This window comes from Macaca thibetana, chromosome 5, assembly GCF_024542745.1.
Source record: "Macaca thibetana thibetana isolate TM-01 chromosome 5, ASM2454274v1, whole genome shotgun sequence".
In the NCBI taxonomy this organism is placed as follows: domain Eukaryota; kingdom Metazoa; phylum Chordata; class Mammalia; order Primates; family Cercopithecidae; genus Macaca; species Macaca thibetana.
Window position 1 is genome coordinate 95,000,697 of NC_065582.1, and position 23,089 is coordinate 95,023,785.

Below are 23,089 nucleotides of genomic sequence, written 5' to 3' on the forward strand. Positions count from 1 at the left end.
GAAGAAACTAACAATTTAATCAGAATTCAAATTGGCTACTTATGTTAGCACTGGCAATGTATAAATCATAAATTTAATAATGTATGTTTGAAACAGAGGGAAATAAACACCACATGTTTTATGACCTTTTGAATGTATGTATCTCTGCAGTCATTGGAAATACAAATTTAGAAGAAATAATGGTAATAACTACTGGAACTCATCAAGAATGTGCTACATGATATTTATGGTACTAAATGCTTAATTTGAAATACTTTGTTTAATTCAAAGAAATCTAGATAGGTAGGTATTATTATTCCTACTTCACAGCTGAGTAAATTGAGCCACAGAGATGATAGGTAGGTTTTCTTCCCCCCCCCCTCAACTTTTAAGTACAGGGGTACATGTGCAGAATGTGCAGATTTGTTACATATGTAAACGTGTGCCATGGTAGATGGCTGCACAGATCATCTCTTAGGTATTAAGCCCAGCATCCATTAGCCATCTTTCCTGATGCGCTCCTTCCTTCCGTCTCCCCCTGACAGGCCCCAGTGTGTGTTGTTTCCCATCAGGTGTCCATGTGCTCTCATCATTCAGCTCCCACTTATAAATGAGAACATGCAGTGTTTGTTTTTCTGTTCCTGCATTAGTTTGCTGAGAATAACAGTTTCCAGCCCCATCCATGTCCCTGTAAAGGACATGATCTTGTTTCTTTTTATGGCTACATAGTATTCCATGATGTATATATACCAAAGAACTTCTAACCCAGAATTTCATATCTGGCCAAACTAAGTTTTAAAAGTGGAGGAGAAATAAGAACCTTTTCATATAGGCAAATGCTGAGGGAATTCAGTATCACCAGACCTGTCTTGCAAGAGTTCCTGAAGGAAGCACAAAATATGGAAAGCAAAAATCCATTACCAGCCATTACAAAAACACACTGAAGTACACAGACCAGTGACACTATGAAGCAACCACTTAAACAAGTCTGTGAGATAACCAGCTGTCATCATGATGACAGGATTAAATTCATACATAAACATACTAACCTTTAATGTAATGGGCTAAATCCCACAATTAAAGGACTCAGAGTAGCAAGCTAGATAAAGAACCAAGACCCATCCGTATGCTATCTTCAAGACCCATCTCACATGCAAAGATACACAGAGGCTCAAAATAAAGGGATGGAGGAAAATTTACCAAACAAATGGAAAACAGAAAAAAGCAGGGGTTGCAATTCTAGCTTCTCACAAAAAGGACAAAGAAGGACATTACGTAATGATAAAGGGTTTAATTCAACAAGAAGAGGTAACTATCCTAAATATATTAATATATGCACCCCATACAGGAACACTCAGATTTATAAAGCAAAGTCTTAGAGACCTTTAAAGAGACTTAGACTCCCACTAAGTATCCTACCAATAATAGTGGTGGACTTTAATATCCCACTGACAATATTATGCAGATCATCAAGACAGAAAATTAACAAAGATATTGGGGACTTAAACTCAGCTCCAGATCAAGCAGGCCTGATAGGTATCTACAGAACTCTCCACCCCAAAACAACAGAATATTCATTCTCTCATTGACACATGACACCTACTCTAAAATTGGTCACGTGGTCAGAAGTAAAACACTCCTCAGCAAATGCAATAGAACGGAAATAATGAAAAACAGTCTTTTGGACCACAGAGCAATTGAATTAGAACTAAAGGTTAAGAAATTCACTCAAAACCATAAAACTACGTGAAAATTGAACAACCTGCTATTGAATGACTCTTGGTTAATAATAAAATTCAGGCAGAAATCAAGAAGTTCTTTGAAACTAATGAGAACAAAGAGGCAAAGTACCAGAATCTCTGGGATGCAGCCAAAGCAATGTTAAGAGGGAAATTTATAACACTAAATGGCCACATCAAAAAGCTAGAAAGAACTCATTAAGAACTTAACATCACAATTAAAAGAACTAGAGAACCAAGAGCAAACAAACCAAAGTTAGCAGAAGACAAGAATTAACCAAGATCAGAGATAAACTAAGGAAATAGAGACATGAAAAACCCTTAAAAAAATCAATGAATCCAGGAGCTATTTTTTTTGAAAAAAATTAATAAAATAGAGTGCTAGCCAGACTAATAATGAAGAAAAGACAGAAGAATCAAATAGAGGCAATCAGAAATGATAAGGTGGATACCACTGACCCCACAGAAGCACAAACAACCATCAGAGAATACTGTAAACACCCGTATGCACATAAACTAGAAAATCTACAAGAAATGGATAAATTCCTGGATGCATACAACCTCCCAAGAGTGAAACAGGAAGAAATGGAATCCCTGAATAGACGAATAATGAGTTCTGAAATTAAGGCAGTAATATATAACCTACCAACGAAAAAAAGCCGAGGATCAGACAGATTTCACAGCTGAATTCTACCAGAGGTACAAAGAAGAGCTGGTGCCATTCCTGCTGAAATTATTCCAAACAATTGAAAAGGAGGAACTCCTCCGTAACTCATTTTATGAGGCCAACATCATCCTAATACCAAAACCTGGCAGAGATACAATAAAAGAAAATTTCAGGCCAATATCCATGATGAACATCAATGCAAAAATCCTCAGTAAAATACTGGCAAACCAAATCCAGCAGTACCTCAGAAAGCTTATCCACCATGATCAAGTAGGCTTCATCCATAGGATGCAAGGTTGGTTCAACATATGCAAATCAGTAACTGTGATTCATCACATAAACACAAGTGAAGACAAAAACCACATGATTATCTCAATAGATGCAGAAAAGACCTTTGATAAAATTCAATATCTCTTCATGCTAAAAACTCTCAATAAACTAGCTATTGAAGAAACATACCTGAAAATAATAACTATATATGACAAACCCACAGCCAATATTATAATGAATGGGCAAAAGCTGGAAGCATTCTCCTTGAAAACTGGCACCAGACAAGGATCCCTTCTTTCACCAATCCTATTTAACATTGCATTGGAAGTTCTAGCCAGGGCAATCAGGCAAGTGAAATAAATAAAGAGTATTCAAATAGGAAGACAGGAAGTCAAGCTATCTTTGCAAATGACATCATTCTATATCTAGAAAACCAAATTCAGCAGTCTCAGGATACAAAATCAGTGTGCAAAAATCGCTAGCATTTATATACACCAACAACAGGCAAACAAAGAGCCAAATCATGAATGAATTCCCATTCACAATTGCTATAAAAAGAATAAAATATGAAGAAATACAACTAACAAGGAAAGTGAAAGACCTCTTCAAGGAGAACTACAAACCACTGCTCAAAGAAATCAGAGATGACACAAAGAAATGAAAAAACATTCCACGCTCATGGATGGGAAGAATCAGTATCATTAAGATGGCCATACTGCCCAAAGCAATTTGTAGATTCAATGCTGTTCTCGTTAAACTACCATTAACAATCTTCACAGACTTAGAAAAAAAACTATTTTAAAGTTCATATGGAATGAAAAAGAGCCTGAATAGCCAAGGCAATCCTAAGCAAAAAGAACAAAGCTAGAGGTATCATGTTACCTGACTTCAAACTATATTACAAGTCTACAGTATCCAAAACAACACGGCACTAGTAAAAGAACAGACACATAGACCAATTGAACATAATAGAGAACCTGGAAATAAGACTACACACAACTATCTGATTTTCAACAAATCTGACAAAAACAAACAATGGGGAAAAGATTCCCCATTTAATAAATGGTGCTGGGAGAACTGGCTAGCCATGTGCAGAAAATTAAAACTGGATCTCTTCCTTATACCATATACAAAAACCAACTCAAAATGGATTAAAAACTTAAATGTAAAACCCAAACCTATAAAAACCTTAGAAGAAAACCTAGGCAATACCATTCAGGACATAAACATGGGAAAATATTTCATGACAAAGATGACAAAAGCAATTGCAACAAAAGCAAAAATTGACAAATGGGATCTAATTAAACTAAAGAGCTTCTGCACCGCAAAAGAAACTATCAACAGCATGAACAGACAACCTACAGAATGGGAGAAAATGTTTGCAATCTATTCACCTGACAAAAGTCAAATATCTGGAGTTTACAAGAAACTTAAATACAGTTGTAAGAAAAAAACCAACCCCATTAAAAAGTGGGCAAAAGACATGAACAGACACTTCTCAAAAGAAGAAAAACATGCACCCAACAAACATATGAAGAAAACCTCAACATCACTGATCATCACAGAAATGCAAATCAAAATCACAGTGAGATACCATCTCACACCCATCAGAATGGCTATTATTAAAAAGTCAAAAAACAACAGATGCTAGCGAGGTTGTGGAAAAAAAGGAATGCTTTTATACTGTCGATGGGAGTGTAAATCATTCAACCATTGTGGAAGACAGTGTGACCATTCCTTAAAGACCTAGAGGCAGAAATACCATTTGACCCAGCAATCCCATTACTGGGAATATACCTAAAGGGATATAAATCATTCTATTATAAAGATACATGCATGTGTATGTTCACTGTAGCACTGTTCACAATAGCAAAAACATGGATCAACCTAAATGCCTATCAATGATAGACTGGGTGAAGAAAGCGTGATATAGATACACCATGGAATACTGTGCAACCATAAAAAGGACCAAGATCACGTCCTTTGCAGGGACATGGATGGAGCTGGAGGTCATTATCCTCACACACTAATGCAGGAACATAAAACAAAATACTGCATGTTCTCACTTAAAAGTGGGAGCTGACTGATCAGAACACGTGGACACATGGGATGTAGGGAACAACACACACTGGGGTCTGTCAGAGGGTGGGGGGTGGGAGGAGGGAGAGAATCAGGAAGAATAGCTGAATAACTAATGGATGTTGGGCTTAATACATAGGTGATGGGATGATCTGTGCAGCAAACCACCATGGCATACATTTACCTATGTAAAAAATCTGTACATCCTGTACATGTACTCCTGAACTGAAAATAAATGTTGGAAATAAAAATAAAGTAGAAAATAAATAGGTATTTGTTGATTCAGTGTCCAATAATTGGTAATGGTCAGGTGGTCCTGGGTTTAAATATCTTTAAGATGTTACCAAAGAAAGGTTATACTAAGCAAGTCACCATTATGAGCAAGATTAAAAAGGAATATTAGGCTACCAATGAAAATAAAATATTTAAGGCATCTTCAAGAATTCCATAGTCATTTAAAATGTAGAAAAGTGATATGATAATGTAAAATAATCCAACAGCCCTGTCACTCACAAGTCCCATATTTAACTAATAATGAAAATACATCATGTCAGTTTCATCTACTCCATTGTGTCTTACATACTAAACGTATTGACTCAAGAGTGTAGACTTTCTTAACTATGAGGTTTATTGGTATCACCTGGATAGATTTTATTTTGTATTTTTTAAATTATACTTTAAGTTCTAGGGTACATGTGCACAACGTGCAGGTTTGTTACATATGTATACATATGCCATGTTGTGCTGCGCCCATTAACTCATCATTTACATTAGGTATATCTCCTAATGCTATACCTCCCCTCTCCCCCAACCCCATGACAGGCCCCAGTGTGTGATGTCCCCCTTCCTGTGTCCAAGTGTTCTCATTGTTCAACTCCCACCTATGAGTGAGAACATGCGGTGTTTGGTTTTTTGTCCTTGCGATAGTTTGCTCAGAATGATGATTTACAGCTTCATCCATGTCCCTACAAAGGACATGAACTCATCCCTTTTTATGGCTGCATACTATTCCATGGTGCAAATGTGCCACATTTTCTTAATCCAGTCTATCATTGATGGACATTTGGGTTGGTTCCAAGTCTTTGCTATTGTGAATAGTGTCACAATAAACATATGTGTGCATGTGTCTTTATAGCAGCATGGTTTATAATCCTTTGGGTATATACCCAGTAATGGAATGGCTGGGTCAAATGGTATTTCTAGTTCTGGATCCTTGAGGAATCACCACACTGTCTTCCACAATGGTTGAACTATTTTACGGTCCCACCAACAGTGTAAAAGTGTTCCTATTTCTCCACATCCTCTCCAGCATCTGTTGTTTCCTGACTTTTTAATGATTGCCATTCTAACTGGTGTGAGAGGGTATCTCATTGTTGTTTTGATTTGCATTTTTCTGATGGCTAGTGATGATGAGCATTTTTTCATGTGTCCATTGGCTGCATAAATGTCTTCATTTGAGAAGTGTCTGTTCATATCCTTTGCCCACTTTTTGATGAGGTTGTTTGTTTTTTTCTTGTAAATTTGTTTGAGTTCTTTGTAGATTTTGGATATTAGCCCTTTGTCAGATGGGTAGATTGCAAAAATTTTCTCCCATTCTGTAGGCTGCCTGTTCACTCTGATGGTAGTTTCTTTTGCTGTGCAGAAGCTCTTTAGTTTAATTAGATCCATTTGTTAATTTTGGCTTTTGTTGCCATTGCTTTTGGTGTTTTAGACATGAAGTCCTTGCCCATGACTGTGTCCTAAATGATATTGCCTAGGTTTTCTTCTAGAGTTTTTATGGTTTTAGGTCTAACATTTAAGTCTTTAATCCATCTTGAATTAATTTTTGTATAAGGTGTAAGGAAGGGATCCAGTTTCAGCTTTCTACATATGACTACCCAGTTTTCCCAGGACCATTTATTAAATAGGGAATCCTTTCCCCATTTCTTGTTCTTGTCAGGTTTGTCAAAGATCAGATGGTTGTAGATGTGTGGTATTATTTCTGAGGGCTCTGTTGTGTTCCATTTGTCTATATCTCTGTTTTGGTACCAGTATCGTGCTGTTTTGGTTACTATAGCCTTGTAGGATAGTTTGAAGTCAGGTAGGGTGATGCCTCCAGCTTTGTTCTTTTGGCTTAGATTTGTCTTGGCAATGTGGGTTCTTTTTTGGTTCCATATGAACTTTAGGGTAGTTTTTTCCAATTCTGTGAAGAAAGTCATTGGTAGCTTGATGGGGATGGCATTGAATCTATAAATTACCCTGGGTAGTATGGCCATTTTCACGGTATTGATTCTTCCTATCCATGAGCAGGGAATGTTCTTCCATTTGTTTGTGTCCTCTTTTATTTCATTGAGCAGTGGTTTGTAGTTCTCCCTGAAGAGGTCCTTCACATTCCTTATAAGTTGGATTCCTAGGCATTTTACTCTCTTTGAAGCAATTGTGAATGGGAGTTCACTCACGATTTGGCTCTCTGTTTGTCTGTTGTTAGTGTATAAGAATGCTTGTGATTTTTGCACATTAATTTTGTATCCTGAGACTTTGCAGAAGTTGCTTATGAGCTTAAGGAGATTTTGGGATGAGATGATGGGGTTTTCTAAATATACAATCATGTCATCTGCAAACAGGGACAATTTGACTTCCTCTTTTCCTAATCAAATACCCTTTATTTCTTTCTCCTGCCTGATTGCCCTGGCCAGAACGTCCAACACTATGTTGAATAGGAGTGGTAAGAGAGGGCATCCCTGCCTTGTGCCAGTTTTCAATGGGAATGCTTCCAGTTTTTGTCCATTCAGTATATTGGCTGTGGGTTTGTCATAAATAGCTCTTATTGTTTTGAGATACGTCTCGTCAATACTGAATTTATTGACAGTTTTTAGCATGAAGGGCTGTTGAATTTTGTCAACGGCCTTTTCTGCATCTATTGAGATAATCATGTGGATTTTGTCTTTGGTTCTGTTTGTATGCTGGATTACATTTATTTATTTGCATATGTTGAACCAGCCTTGCATCCCATGGATGAAGCCCACTTGATCGTGGTGGATAAGCTTTCTGATGTGCAGCTGGACTTGGTTTGCCAGTATTTTATTGAGGATTTTTGCATCTATGTTCATCGGGGATATTGGTCTAAAATTCTCTTTCTTCGTTGTGTCTCTACCAGGCTTTGGAATCAGGATGATGCTGGCCTCATAAAATGAGTTAGAGAGGATTCCCTCTTTTTCTATTGATTGGAATAGTTTCAGAAAGAATGGTACTAACTCCTCCTTGTACCTCCGGTAGAATTCGGCTATGAATCCGTCTGGTCCTGGACTTTTTTTTGGTTAGTAGGCTATTAATTATTGCCTCAATTTCAGATCCTGTTATTGGTCTATTCAGGTATTCAGCTTCTTCCTGGCTTAGTCTTGGGAGGGTGTATGTGTCCAGGAATTTATTCATTTATTCTAGATTTTCTAGTTTATTTGTGTAGAGGTGTTTATAGTATTTTCTGATGGTAGTTTGTATTTCTGTGGGATCGGTGGTGATATCTCCTTTATCATTTTTTATTGCATCTATTTGATTCTTCTCTCTTTTCTTCTTTATTAGTCTTGAAGTGGTCTGACAATTTTGTTGATCTTTTCAAAAAACCGGTTCTTGGATTCATTGATTTTTGAAGGGTTTTTTGTGTCTTTATCTCCTTCAGTTCTGCTCTGATCTTAGTTATTTCTTGCCTTCTGCTAGCTTTTGAAAGTGTTTGCTCTTGCTTCTCTAGTTCTTTTAATTGTGATGTTAGGGTGTCAATTTTAGATCTTTCCTCTTTCTCTTGTGGGCATTTACTGCTATAAATTTCCCTCTAAACACACTGCTTTAAATGTGTCCCAAAGATTTTGGTATGTTGTGTCTTTCTTCTCATTGGTTTCAGAGAACATCTTTATTTCTGCCTTCATTTCATTATGTACTCAGTAGTCATAAAGGAGCAGGTTATTCAGTTTCCATGTAGTTGAGCGGTTTTGAGTGAGTTTCTTAATCCTGAGTTCTAGTTTGATTGCACTGTGATCTGAGAGACAGTTTGTTATAATTTCTGTTCTTTTACCTTTGCTGGAATGCTTTACTTTCAACTATGTGGTCAATTTTGGACTAAGTGCAATGTGGTGCTAAGAAGAATGCATGTTCTGTTGATTTGAAGTGGAGAGTTCTGTAGATGTCTATTAGGTCTGCTTGGTGCAGAGCTGAGTTCAATTCCTGGATATCCTTGTTAACTTTCTGTCTTGTTGATCTGTCTAATGTTGACAGTAGGGTGTTAGAGTCTCCCATTATTATTGTGTGGGAGTCTAAGTCTCTTTGTAGGTCTCTAAGGACTTGCTTTATGAATCTGAGTGCTCCTGTATTGGGTGCATATATATTTATGATAGTTAGCTCTTCTTGTTGAATTGATCCCTTTACCATTATGTAGTGGCCTTCTTTGTCTCTTTTGATCTTTGCTGCTTTAAAGTCTGTTTTATTGGGGACTAGGATTGCAACCCCTGCATTTTTTTGTTTTCCATTTGCTTGGTAGATCTTCCATCCTTTTATTTTGAGCCTATGTGTGTCTCTTCACGTGAGATGGGTTTCCTGAATATAGCACACTGATGGGTCTTGACTCTTTATCCCATTTGCCAGTCTGTGTCTTTTAATTGGAGCATTTAGCCATTTACATTTAAGGTTAATATTGTTATGTGTGAATTTGATCCTGTCATTATGATGTTAGCTGACTATTTTGCTTGTTAGTTGATACAGTTTCTTCCTAGCATCGATGGTCTTTACATTTTGGCATGTTTTTGCAGTGGCTGGTACCAGTTTTTCCTCTTCCTTCAGGAGCTCTTGTAAGGCAGGCCTAGTGGTGACAAAATCTCTCAGCATTTGCTTGTCTATAAAGGATTTTATTTCTCCTTCACTTATGAAGCTTAGTTTGGCTGGATATTAAATTCTGGGTTGAGAATTCTTTCCTTTAAGAATGTTGAATATTGGCCCCCACTCTCTTCTGTTTTGTAGAGTTTCTGCCAAGAGATCTGCGGTTAGTCTGATAGGCTTCCCTTTGTGGGTAACCCAACCTTTCTCTCTGGCTGCCCTTAATATTTTTTCCTTCATTTCAACTTTGGTGAATCTGACAATTATGTGTCTTGGAGTTTCTCTTCTCGAGGAATATCTTTATGACATTCTCTGTATTTCCTGAATGTGAATGTTGGCCTGCTTTGCTATGTTGGGCAAGTTCTCCTGGATAATATCCTGCAGAGTGTTTTCCAACTTGGTTCCATATTCCCCATCACTTTCAGGTACACCAATCAGATGTAGATTTGGTGTTTTCACATAGTCCCATATTTCTTGGAGGCTTTGTTCATTTCTTTTTTCTCTTTTTTCCTCTAAACTTCTCTTCTCACTTCATTTCATTCATTTGATCTTCAATCACTGATACTCTTTCTTCCAGTTTATCTAATTGGCTACTAAAACTTGTGCATGTGTCACGTACTTGTCATGCCATGGTTTTCAGCTCCATCAGGTCATTTAAGGACTTCTCTACACTGGTTATTCTAGTTAGCCATTCATCTAATCTTTTTTCTCAAGGTTTTTAGTTTCTTTGTGATGGGTTTGAACTTCCTCCTTTAGCTGGGAGAAGTTTGATTGTGTGAAGCCTTCTCTCAACTCATCAAAGTCATTCTCCATCCAGCTTCGTTCCATTGCTGGTGAGGAGCTGTGTTCCTCTGGAAGGGGAGAGGTGCTCTGATTTTTAGAATTTTCAGTTTTTCTGCTCCGGTTTCTCCCCATCTTTGTGGTTTTATCTACCTTTGGTCTTTTATGATGGTGACGTACAGATGGGGTTTTGGTGTGAGTGTCCTTTCTGTTTGTTAACTTTCCTTCTAATAGTCAGGACCCTCAGTTGCAGGTCTATTGGAGTTTGCTGGAAGTCCACTTCAGACCCTGTTTGCCTGGGTATCAGCAGCAGTGACTGCAGAATAGCAAATATTGCTGAACAGCAAATGTTGCTGCCTGATCATTCCTCCAAAGTTTCATCTCAGAGGGGTACCCAGCCGTGTGAGATGTCAGTCTGCCCCTACTGGGGGGTGCCTCTCAGTTAGGCTCCTTGGGGGTCAGGGACCCACTTGAGAAGGCAGTCTATCCATTCTCAGATCTCAAACTCCGTGCTGGGAGAACCACTACTCTATTCAAAAACCAAAACTCTATTCAGACAGGGACATTTAAGTTTGCAGAGGTTTTTGCTGCCTTTGTTTGGCTGTACCCTGTCCCCAGAGGTGGAGTTGATGTGAATAGCTTTTGAAATTTTATTCTCCAGAGATTCTAATTTAATTATTAGCAGTGGAGCTCAAAGATTCCTTAGTTTTAACATCTTCCTATTTGATTTCTATGGCTAGCCAGGTATGAGAACCACTGTGTTAGTACATTGTGAAAGCAAATTTCTTGGTCATAAGCAGAATTTAAAAAATGAAATACAATACAATAGAATATACTTGAATATAGACAATGCAGTAAGGGTAGTCTTATTTTGTGAAATTTTTGTGTTGACTATGTTTGTGAGTGTTGGAGTGTGGATACAAGTATTTACTGGGTTGCAATATAGAATATATTTTTGACTCTAAATTGCAATAATCTGTCTTAATAATATGAACTGATCTACCTGCAAATGGAGCTAAAGAGGTATATATGAAATTATTTTTCTATTAATAAGAACCTTTCTATAAAATTAGTTGACTTTAGTGTACTGAATGGAGGTTAAGAAAACAGATTGTGGAGTTAAATTACCTGAATGTGAATCCCAGGTCTGCCACTAGCTAGTGTTATTGACCATGAGGAAATTACTCAATCTCTACCTCAATTTCTTCAACTGTAAAATAGAGAAAATAATAGTTGTCATTTTATAGTTCCTTTATTGTGATGATTAAATGAGTTAATGTTTGTGTGGCATTATGACAGCACAATATAATAATATGTAATGTGTAAATATTTAAATACATTTTTATTAAATAAATAAGATGTTGAAAATTCATTTGGACCTCCATTCCCAGAAATAGTAAAATGTTATCCTAAAACACAATATATTTCACTACCACACGAACATAACCTAGTTATTTGTCAATTAAAATACTGTAAATAAATACAGAAGTAAATAAATAAATTTCAAATATCAAGAAGAAGAAAAAGATAGCCAAAGCATAAGATTTATAACAATAATTCACTGCAGAAAGAGGTGTAAAAATCAAATGTAATTTGTATTAAACTGGTTGGGAGAGTAAGTTCTAGAATGTTGACTGAAAGTGCTCTTTGTTGGCACCTCTGTATAAAAACTTTTGAATTTATTTATATCTTTTATTTTGCCACATTGAGTGCTTTAATATTTGGTCATTAAATTATTTCTATCCCTATTTCAGCCATAATTTGATGTGACACACTGCCTTTTGAATGTAGTGTGAGCGTCTTTTAATCTTTTAATGCACCAATTCACTTAACCAAGTGAAACTTCCCTGAAAGATATTTTGTTTAGCACCTTTGATGTTGCAAATAAAGCATAGAAATAAAAAGGGTTAGTAAAATTTCGGTTCCTATAGTCACTTGAGTAGTTGTCAGTTTTGGATTTGGGAAATTATAGGCTCTATGATAAATATTTCAGACTGCTGACTACAATGAAAAGTAATTAAACCAGCTATGACAACAGGTGCTGTATGGGGGGAATGCTGCCTTTTATCATGAGGTTGTGGGTGCATGTGCTAAATGTGCTCATCATTTTCTCTTTTCTATTATTCACTGAATACCCTGGGGAGATTATTCTATGCCAACATTTGTAAGATATAATGAAACCACATTAAATATGTATCTGATTGCTACAAACTGTGTAGAAAGTGTATGCTAACTATGGTTATGTATGGCAAATTAAACTCTGAGACCAGAGATGTCCAACTTCATTGTGGCTTCTTTGTGCTTGACCCATGGGTCTTTACTGTTTCATTGACCTTTAATTCAAGCATCAGGTATCTTTTTATTTGTTTGTTTGTTAAATAAAAATTTTCAGAGGGTGTAATAAGATATACACTTCTCTTAAACCTAAGTGTTTCCATAAAGGGAACTGTTTAACATATGGCATATGAAACACGATGATGCAAAATGATTTTAATCTTATCGGTTTTAGTTATATATTTCTTTGAAATATTTGTGTTATTTCACAACACATCTCATTTAGCTTCACCCAACTCCTAGACTTCTCCTTAAAAACAAAAAGAAAATGTGTTTTCAATAATACAGTGGTTCAATTTTGGTTATAAGGAATTATGTCTGTATTAAATGTCTAACATGATGCAATAAATGTGAGAGTGTTTTGTAAAATAAAATGCTACACAAATGACTTATGATAATTTTTTAAAAAAACTTTCTTTTATAAAGGTTCAAACTGCTGTTTTAAATGTGGAAGTAACTCTTATGAATATATTACTACTTTATTACAACATTTCCTTTATAGAAGGATATACATTTTGCCAATATTACAAAGGCTCAGAAATCTCCTCTGTGTATATGTAGATCAATACTTGTTCATTGTTGGCAAATTTATGGTGTATGGTTATATTTACTGACCTCAAGATTTAAAAAAAATCTGATAATCTTTTTCTACAAATCAAATGCAACAAATTTAAAATTAAATGGCTTAAATTTACACATACTATTGACATCCCTGTAATGTTTAAAGTAAATATGCTATCAAAGTACCTGAGAGCTTTGGTAATGCCACATAAAATTGATGAGAAACCATGTCTTCTATACATTGTAGTTTTGTGAATATAGAAAAATAAGAAATATTCCTAAATTTTTATGAAAAAAAGTTGAATATTTTCAAATTTTAAGTAATTTATTTAAACAACTGTTGACTGTTGAGTGCTTACTACATGCCCAGTACTGGGCCAAGCATTTAAGACAACCAGGCTAAATAAGGGTGTTATTGTAGATCCAAACACTTAAAAACATGTATTTTTCTTTTTAATCAGAGTGAGTTTCAAGAACCATCTTTCCAACTCTCTATAGTGTTTAGAATTACGGGCCAGACGCGGTGGCTCATGCCTATAATCCCAGCACTTTGGGAGGCCAAAGCGGGTGGATCACCTGAGGTTGGGAGTTCAAGACCAGCCTGACCAACATGGAGAAACCTTGTCTCTACTAAAAATACAAAATTAGCTCAACGTGGTGGTGCATGCCTGTAATCCCAGCTACTCAGGAGGCTGAGGCAGGAGAATCGCTTGAACCGGGGAGGTAGAGGTTGTGGTCGGCCGAGATCGTGCCATTGCACTCTGGCCTGGGCAACAAGAGCGAAACTCTGTCTCAAAAAAAATAAAAATAAATAAATAAAAAGAATTATTAATCTGAAAGGCAGAAATTTTTCTATAGGTGTAGCTCTGCTTCCTAGACAGTTGTCTGGGCTCCATGTGCCCCACAATTAAATAGGAATGGAGTCACTGAGAAGGAAGTCAATTTTAACTTTATATTCATGCGTTTATGTGCTGGGCAGTGGGGTTATGTGTTAACAAGATAGGCACTACTCCTGTCCCCACAGAGCTTACTTGCATCTGGTTGGGAAAACAGATAAGAGAACAGCAGTTACAATCCAGTGTGGCAAGAAATGTGGGAACAGAGAACCAGGGAACACAGTAGAGAAGTTGAATTTATGTTGTTGGTTGCGAAATAGTGAGCTTCAAGTGCTTCTGGAACATACAAGAAATACTCGGACTAGAGGTATCAGAGGTAAATGTAGCAATAAGAAAGAGTACAGGAGATTACTTAGGAAGAGTATGCAGAGTGGGTAGAAGAAAAGGCCCTGAACTACAACCTTTAAAGCCTATATTAATACAGAGTCACTTAAGACTTTTGAGAACAGTTAGAGAACTAGAAAGAAAACTCTAAAATTTAGTATTATGGAAGCCAGCAGCAGAGTTTCAAAAGCAAAGTGGTACATAGCATCCAGTGTTACTGAGAGGGCAAGTTGGTTAAGTACTTTTAAACGTTCATTAGATTTAGATGTAGAGAATTTTGTTGATTTGCCAAGGGCATAGATAATTTGTATGTTTTGTGTTAGGTGCAGCAACTTTGTTGCTGTTCCAGTATGTTCTAAGTACCCTGGCAGGCATTTTAGATACATTACCTTGGTGATATTTACAGTATCCCTATGATCTGGTATTATTATATGGATTTTACTGACAAGAATGTCAAGGTTATATAACTTGTTTTGGGCCACAGAGCTAGTAGTTGGGAGACTTAGAGTTGAATGTAGATTTGTTTTCTTCACCTATAACACAATGCCTCATAGCAGTTCTGGCCCAATACATGGGAATGTAGTGTCAGCTCATACCTGTTGCGAGGCTGGGCCTGATCTCTTTTGAGTTTACTTCATGCTGACACCTGGTTCCCACTTTGTAATCTATTTTGGACTTCAGTGCTATTCTCTGTTCAAGTTTTTTTTTTTTTTTTTTTTTTTTTTTTTTTTTTTTTTTTTTTTTTTGAGATAGGTCTCACCCTGTCGCCTAGGCTGGAGTGCAGTGGCGCCATCTCTGTTCATTGCAACCTCTGCTTCCCGGATTCAAGTGATTCTCCTGCCTCAGCCTTCTGAGTAGCTGGGATTACAGGCACAAGCCACCATGCCTGGCTAATTTTTGTATTTTCAGTAGAGACGGGGTTTCACCATGTTGTCCAGGCTGGTCTCGAACTCCTAACCTCAGGTGATCCACCCACCTTGGCCTCCCAAAATGCTGGGATTATAGGCGTGAGCCACTACACCCAGCCTGTTCAAGTTTCATCTTGGAAATCTACTTAGAGTGTCAGTCCTGTTGTGATTGTGGGCCAGATAACCCTTTGTTGTGAAGGGGTTGTCAAGTGGGTTGTAGGATATTTTGCATCCCTGGTCTTTACCCACTGGATGCTAGAAGCACCCACCACCCACAACTGTGACAATAAAAATATCTTCATACATGTCCAAATGTCTCTGCGGGGAGAGGGTTGGGGATGGGGCAAAATCACTCCCAGTTGAGAACCACTAGCCTATAGCTGCAATCCACTTAAGACCGAGGTTCTTCCTAATTCTTAATAGTCTTTTGTCTTCCACACCACTAAGAAACTGGAATCCCGTGTCTGACCACCAGGCAAGTTGTTACGACACTCCTCTCCAATCACCTCTGGCTCTCTGACTTGGATTCTAAGTAGGCTTCTCCTGGATATAGTGCTGCTGGGCTCAACCTGCCTATAGGGAAAAGTGCAGTGTGCCACCTAAGACCTCCCACCTTGTGGCCTTTGCCACAGCCTGTGTCTACCCCAGTCTGTTGCTAAACAGCATTTTTTTCTTCATATCTTCAGTCAAGTGACTGTGTCTCTGAAGTTTAGTCTAAGTTCTAGATACCTGCCTTCTGTCTCTTCTATATAGTTAACTGAGAACTTTCTGCCTGTATCCCAAGATAGGATTACTCTTTGTAACACTAATAATGGCACAAAAACATGTTTAAGATGAAGGGTATAGCAGCCCTCATGACGTAATTTCTAGAGCATCTCTACTTTCCTTTAAAAAAGTACTGTTTTAGCTTCAGCATTCATCAGTTAGTTTAAACCCCTACATATTAAACCATTTTCTATATTATTTCTTGGGATGATATACCAAGTTAAGTACCCATAATATTTAATACACATTAAGTTGCCTCTTTCAAATTTCTAGAATTGACTACTAGTTTTAGAAGTAAAGATTTTAGTAAATAAGGTGATGCCCTTCATCATAATCGAACCTGTGCCTTCAATCCCTACTTATCACCCTTACAGGTGATAACCACGTTGAGTTTTCCTTTTCCCCACTCTTGGGCTTTTCTCTTTTTGTAATTATTCAGAAAACATTTCGTTCTTCTTGTTTATTTTATTTGCTATGAGCTTAATAATCCCTCATTTTATTATGCATACTTTAGGTTTGGCAAACAAATTTAAAGCAGTGTTCCAAATGCAGAGCCACCATAGTTTTTTTTATATGAGTAAAGTAATATTTTATATTATAAACATTGTTTCTGCTGATTCTAATTTTGAATGCTGGATTATATTAGACAATTCCATTAAAAAACAAAGCAAGGCAGTTTATTCAGTGAAATATTTAGTCACATTAGTTGATGATATTTTACATCAAATTTCTTCTTCAATATTATATGATTTATGTTGTTAAATTTATGTAATAAACCAACTGTTCTATATTTACTTGTATATTTCTAATTTGAACATTGTTCACCTAGCTATTCTTGTAAGTAGGCTACATCCAGATGATTAGGCTTGACCTTTTTTGAAAAATTGTTATCCTCAATGACAGACAGGATTAAGAAAATGTGGGACATATACACCATGGAATACTATGCAGCCATAAAAAAGGATGAGTTTGTGTCCTTTGTAGGGACATGGATGCAGCCGGAAACCATCATTCTCAGAAAACTATCCCAAGAACAGAAAACCAAACACTGCATGTTCTCGCTCATAGGTGGGAATTGAACAATGAGAAGACTTGGACACAGGAAGGGGAACATCACACACCGGGGCCTATTGTGGGGAGGGGGAAGGGGGGAGGGATAGCATTAGGAGACATACCTAATGTAAATGACGACTTAATGGGTGCAGCACACCAACATGGCACATGTATACATATGTAACAAAACTGCACATTGTGCACATGTACCCTAGAACACAAAGTATAATTAAAAAAAAAAAAAAAAGTTGTTATCCTGTGTGTCAGCCATTGTATTAGTCTGTTCTCACACTGCTATAAATAAATACCTGAGACCAGGTAATTTATAAAGAAAAGATGTTTCACTGGCTCATGTTTCTGTAGGCTATATGAGAAGCATAGTGACTTCCGCTCGGCTTTTGGGGTGGCCTCAGGGGACTTTCAGTCATGGTGGAAGGCAAAGTGGGAGTGAGCACTTTGCATGACTGAAGCAGGAAGAAGAGCGGTGGGGGAGAAGCTACACACTTTTAAACATCAGATCGCATGAGAATTCACTCACTATTTTGACACAGTGCCAAGGCGGAAATCGGTGTCCATGATCCAGTCATCTCCCACAGGCTCCACCTCCAAAGTGGAGATTACAATTCGATATGAGATTTGGGTAGGGACACAGATCCAAACCATATCAGCTATCCAGTAAAAATAAGACATGCTTTATTCACACAGGGAAGGGAATAATATTTAGTGTTCTTGACATTTTACTCTCGTAAGTCTAGACATGATGAATGTAGGAACATTAAGGAGAGTCCCTGGATAGCAGGAATATACATTATGAAGCACATAATTATAACTGAGTAATTCTTATGTTTGAAGAAAATAAGAAATTTAAAGTTTTAATTTAACCTTCACAGTAACCATATGATGTAGGTGGGCAATATATTATTATCTCTATTGTATAGCTGGGGAAATTGAGGCATAAAGTTTAAGTAATATGTCCAAAGTCACTCAGCTATTAAGTGGAGAATTGGAATATAAATTCAGGTCTGCTTAAGTCCAGAATCTTAAATCTAAGCCAATACATTTCTAAAAGTTTCTATGAGGGGGACAGGCTAAGGAAAAGGCAAGAACATTACTGAAGCATTGCTTTAGAGCACTTTCCAATAGAAATATAGTAAAAATCACATATGTAATTTAAAATTTTCTGGTAACCACTTTAAAATGAACTAAAAATAAACAGAAAACATAATTTTCATTTTATATTGTATTTAACCAAATATGTCTAAAATGTTATCATTTCAATATGTATTCGGTATGGAAATTATTAATGAGATCTTACATTCTTTTGTGTACTAAGCCTTTGAAATCCAGTATGCATTTTATACTTTCAGCACATTTCAGTTTTGACTGTGCATATCTCAAGTGCTTAATAGTCACTCGTGGCTAATGGCTAGTGTATTAGACAGCAGAGCTCAGGAGGCCTTGAAATTGGATTTAGATAATTTAGATTTTGAAGATTACTTTGCATTATGTCATTTTATCTCACATTAAATATTTTTCTTTTTTTTTTTTTTTTTTTTTTTTTTTTTTGAGACGGAGTCTCGCTCTGCCGCCCAGGCTGGAGTGCAGTGGCCGGATCTCAGCTCACTGCAAGCTCCGCCTCCCGGGTTCACGCCATTCTCCTGCCTCAGCCTCCCGAGTAGCTGGGACTACAGGCGCCCGCCGCCTCGCCCAGCTAGTTTTTTGTATTTTTTAGTAGAGACGGGGTTTCACTGGGTTAGCCAGGATGGTCTCGATCTCCTGACCTCGTGATCCGCCGGTCTCGGCCTCCCAAAGTGCTGGGATTACAGGCTTGAGCCACCGCGCCCGGCCCACATTAAATATTTTTCTACCTTGAGTAATTTCATATTTGAACGCTCCAGCCTTGGATCAGTTGTGTTGTGAGGAATTAAAGGGTAGATGAGAACTTGTGGCCTCCTAACTCTACTAGTGGGTATCATCATGGGAGCAGGTTAAATTAGTTAGGAATTCCCAAGGAAAAAGTAAATCTCAAAAGTCAAAAATCAGGATTTTAGATCTAGCTTCTTCTCCTCCATTGTAAATCCTGGAATTTTTTTTTTCTTAGGTAGTTAGCAGTTGCCTTAAATTTATTCCAACAGTTTGCAACTTGAGCACTAGTGATTTTCGGTATATTTGTTTTGACTTTCCATTCTTGCTCGATGTCCTTTTATTCATCCGGCAAATTTGCAAGCAGGCTGCATCTTGGAAAGTGCAGGCACAGGCTTCTTTTTTAATAAGAAGGTTAATCTAATGAGTTATCTCATTAGATAACTCATTAGACAACAGCATAGATAGCAACAAACTCCCAACCACATTGCTATGGAATAGTCCCTTCTATTTAGAATTTCTAGCACCACTGTAGTTTAAGTCATTCCTCAAAGTGAAATTGAGAGGTTAGAAACAGACAATGGGGCAAGAAAACCAGCCTCCCACAGCAGCTTACATGACTTATGAGCAAAAACTAGTTCACAAAATGGACAACAGAGTGTGTTGAAAAGCAACTAGATATTTACAATGAAGAACTTAGGCAAGGGATACATTTCAGGACAGTTGTGATGTAATCACGAACTTACATGAACATAAGTAAAGGATGATAATTGTCAATTGTGTAATAAATAAAATTTTCTAAATCTTATGCTTGCTTAAACGCTGTTACAAATGGAATATGTGGAAAAACCTAACTCTACTAATTAAGACAATTCGCAGTAACGTTATATACATGAAAATGTGTACAGCAAAATAACATCAATATTCATTGTCATCCTTGGATGAAATATTTAAGGTTTTCTTTTCGAAAATAAAATTTCTTTGTTTATATATATATAAAGCTCAGAGGTAGATGTGAGTTTAAAAGCTATAAGCAGACGTGGAGGTGGAGCATAGGGTTCTGCTGATGGTCTTTGAGGTAATCAGGGCTCATATTATGACCTAGAGAATAATGGAAGGACAGCAAAGACAGCTAAGGGGACTTAAGAAGATAAAATAAGAGTGATTTGATGATTAGGCACTCATTTGATTTTGTGCTTTGTATCAGGCAAGGTAACAACTAGAATTTGGAACTCCATCTCCACTGTTTCTTGGCCATACAAAAATGGAAAGCAGTTGGCTATAAAGTGATAAAGTTACTTGACTCTCTCTTCTCTCTCGGCATGTAGCCTTATCTTGTAAGAGCAAAGCACATGTTAATCTGGGAAATTAAATTTTAGCTTAATTTCTAAGCATGTAAGGTCCTCTGTTCTGACAAACCTTCCTAATTTGTCTAAATTATTATTGTTGAGATTAGCCCCTGAACAAAACAGAAGCAACAACAAAAAGAACAATGGGAAATGCAACTAGAGATCAGAGAATTTTTTTCTTCATCAGATTGAACAGAACTATTCTTCCTTCCTCTCCCTCCCAGTGTGAAAAGACTGTGAAGCCCCCAGGAAGTAGATATGCGCATTAAACCTTTCCAAATAGGCCAATAGTCTGAAGCTAGTCCAGTTCCTGACTACTGAATTTTTTAAACATTGTTTGGGAAATTTAAGCATAACAGGCTTGGAACTGAAAATCTTTGCAGAAAAGCAAAAAAATGAGAAGCTCAGGTGATTGATTCTTTCCACTCTTGACTGCCTTTATTATCTTTAAATAGAAAAGGCTAGCATGGGAGATTTTTACTGACATCCCACATGTTAACAGTTCTAAGATAATCATATGTCAACTTACCCCTGTGTTTTTTTTTTTAACTACTGTTAAAACGTATAAAAAATTACATTTAACAATGTCAGCCTAGTCACCCAACAGCTTTTTGCCTAGACTATTAGGCATCTCGTTGGGAAAATACTTTGTATCTATTGAAGAACAAACTTGATTTTACTTGGATGGTTCATCCCTTGCCCTGGGCTGACAGCAAAAGGGCCAAGCTCTCCATATGTTAACAACATTCCACAATGGGGTAAATACACCAGACAGGTTTTGTGGCTGTCACTACTTGTTTCTATGTCAGCTAGGGACGTTTTCACCTCTTAAAACTTTCCTGCAATTTTTCTTTCCTTTTCTTTATAAATTTTGCTGATCTATGGCAACATACCAACATAAATTCAGTAGGATTAAAATAATACTTATAAAGTAATGAAATCCCTTACCATCTACCTGTATGGTCTCTTCTTTTACAAAATCAGCTCCTAAAAATAGCACTGCATTGGAGGTCCTGCAAGATCTTTATTTCAATCAGTCAACCTGAGTTCAGCATGTATCACAACACAGTCACATCATTAGATAAAGCTCTATTTGTAGATGGTGTAAATACTCCCCTAACGGGTGTAAATTGCCAGATGTCCCAAACCCTAGCATGCTCCAAAATCTCTCTCATTAATCTGCTTCCAGGACAAGTTCTCATCATTAAATCTTCTGTTTCACTTAGGCCAAATAGAAATGTGGTCTATGTGAGGCTACTACATAAAGAAACACATAGCTTATATATAAGATACATAGAATAGATAAAATTTTCCTCAAATTTTAGGCGGGGCATGGTGGCTTACGCCTGTAATCCCAGCACTTTGGGAGGCTAAGGCTAGCAGATCAGGTCAGGAGTTCAAGACCAGCCTGGCCAACAAGGTGAAACCCCGTCTCTACTAAAAATACAAAAAATTAGCTGGGCATGGTGGAGCGTATCTGCAATCCCAGCTACTTGGGAGGCTGAAGCAGGAGAATTGCTTGAACCGGGACCTGGGAGGTGGTGGTTGCAGTGAGCCGAGATCGTGCCACTACACTCCAGCCTGCGCTACAGAGTGAGACTCCATCTCGGAAGAAAAGAAGAAAAAATTTTGCTTAAATTTTATTAATTAGTCTCAGATCTCCTGTTTAACAACGAGTTTTGTGGGATGTGAAACATATACTCAATTACATGCCAAATCAATCATCTTTCCCACTTCATGTTGTAAGGAAGATCTAGGTTTCAAAACAGAGGCAAAGGCAGAAAGATCGCTAAGCTCAGCCCTCTACCAAATACTTGATCCTGTTGAAATAAGAAAATCACAGGACTGGGCGCGGTGGCGGGCGCCTGTAGTGCCAGCTACTCGGGAGGCTGAGGCAGGAAAATGGCGTGAACCCGGGAGGCGGAGCTTGCAGTGAACCGAGATCGCGCCACTGCCCTCCAGCCTGGGCGACACAGCGAGACTCAGTCTCAAAAAAAAAAAAAAAGAAAAAAGAAAGAAAATCACAGGACTGGAGAATTATTTGTGCACCTTCGCACCAATCCACCTTTACACCTTTCTAAACTGTCCTGTTTGTATATAAAGTCTTTCAAAACAAAACTTCTGGGCCGGGCGCGGTGGCTCAAGCCTGTAATCCCAGCACTTTGGGAGGCCGAGACGGGCGGATCACAAGGTCAGGAGATCGAGACCATCCTGGCTAACATGGTGAAACCCCGTCTCTACTAAAAATACAAAAAACTAGCCGGGCGAGGTGGCGGGCGCCTGTAGTCCCAGCTACTTGGGAGGCTGAGGCAGGAGAATGGCGTAAACCCGGGAGGCGGAGCTTGCAGTGAGCTGAGATCCGGCCACTGCACTCCAGCCTGGGCGACAGAGCGAGACTCTGTCTCAAAAAAAAAAAAAAAAAAAAAAAAAAAAAAAAAAAAACTTCTGATAGCAACTCACTCATGTGTAGTAAACCTTCCTGTTGAGAAAATGTTTCCTATTCCCTAAATTTAGAGCCACTCTAAAAGTAATGAAAATAATTATAGAGAAGCTAAGACTCTTGGGGGAAATAATTTCTACAAATTAATAAAGCCCAATCACACTATTTCCATGCTGGCAAAATTATAACCCAAAATTGCTTTAAACTGACTAATGAAAAGCTCACATATTTTCAGTTTAGCAT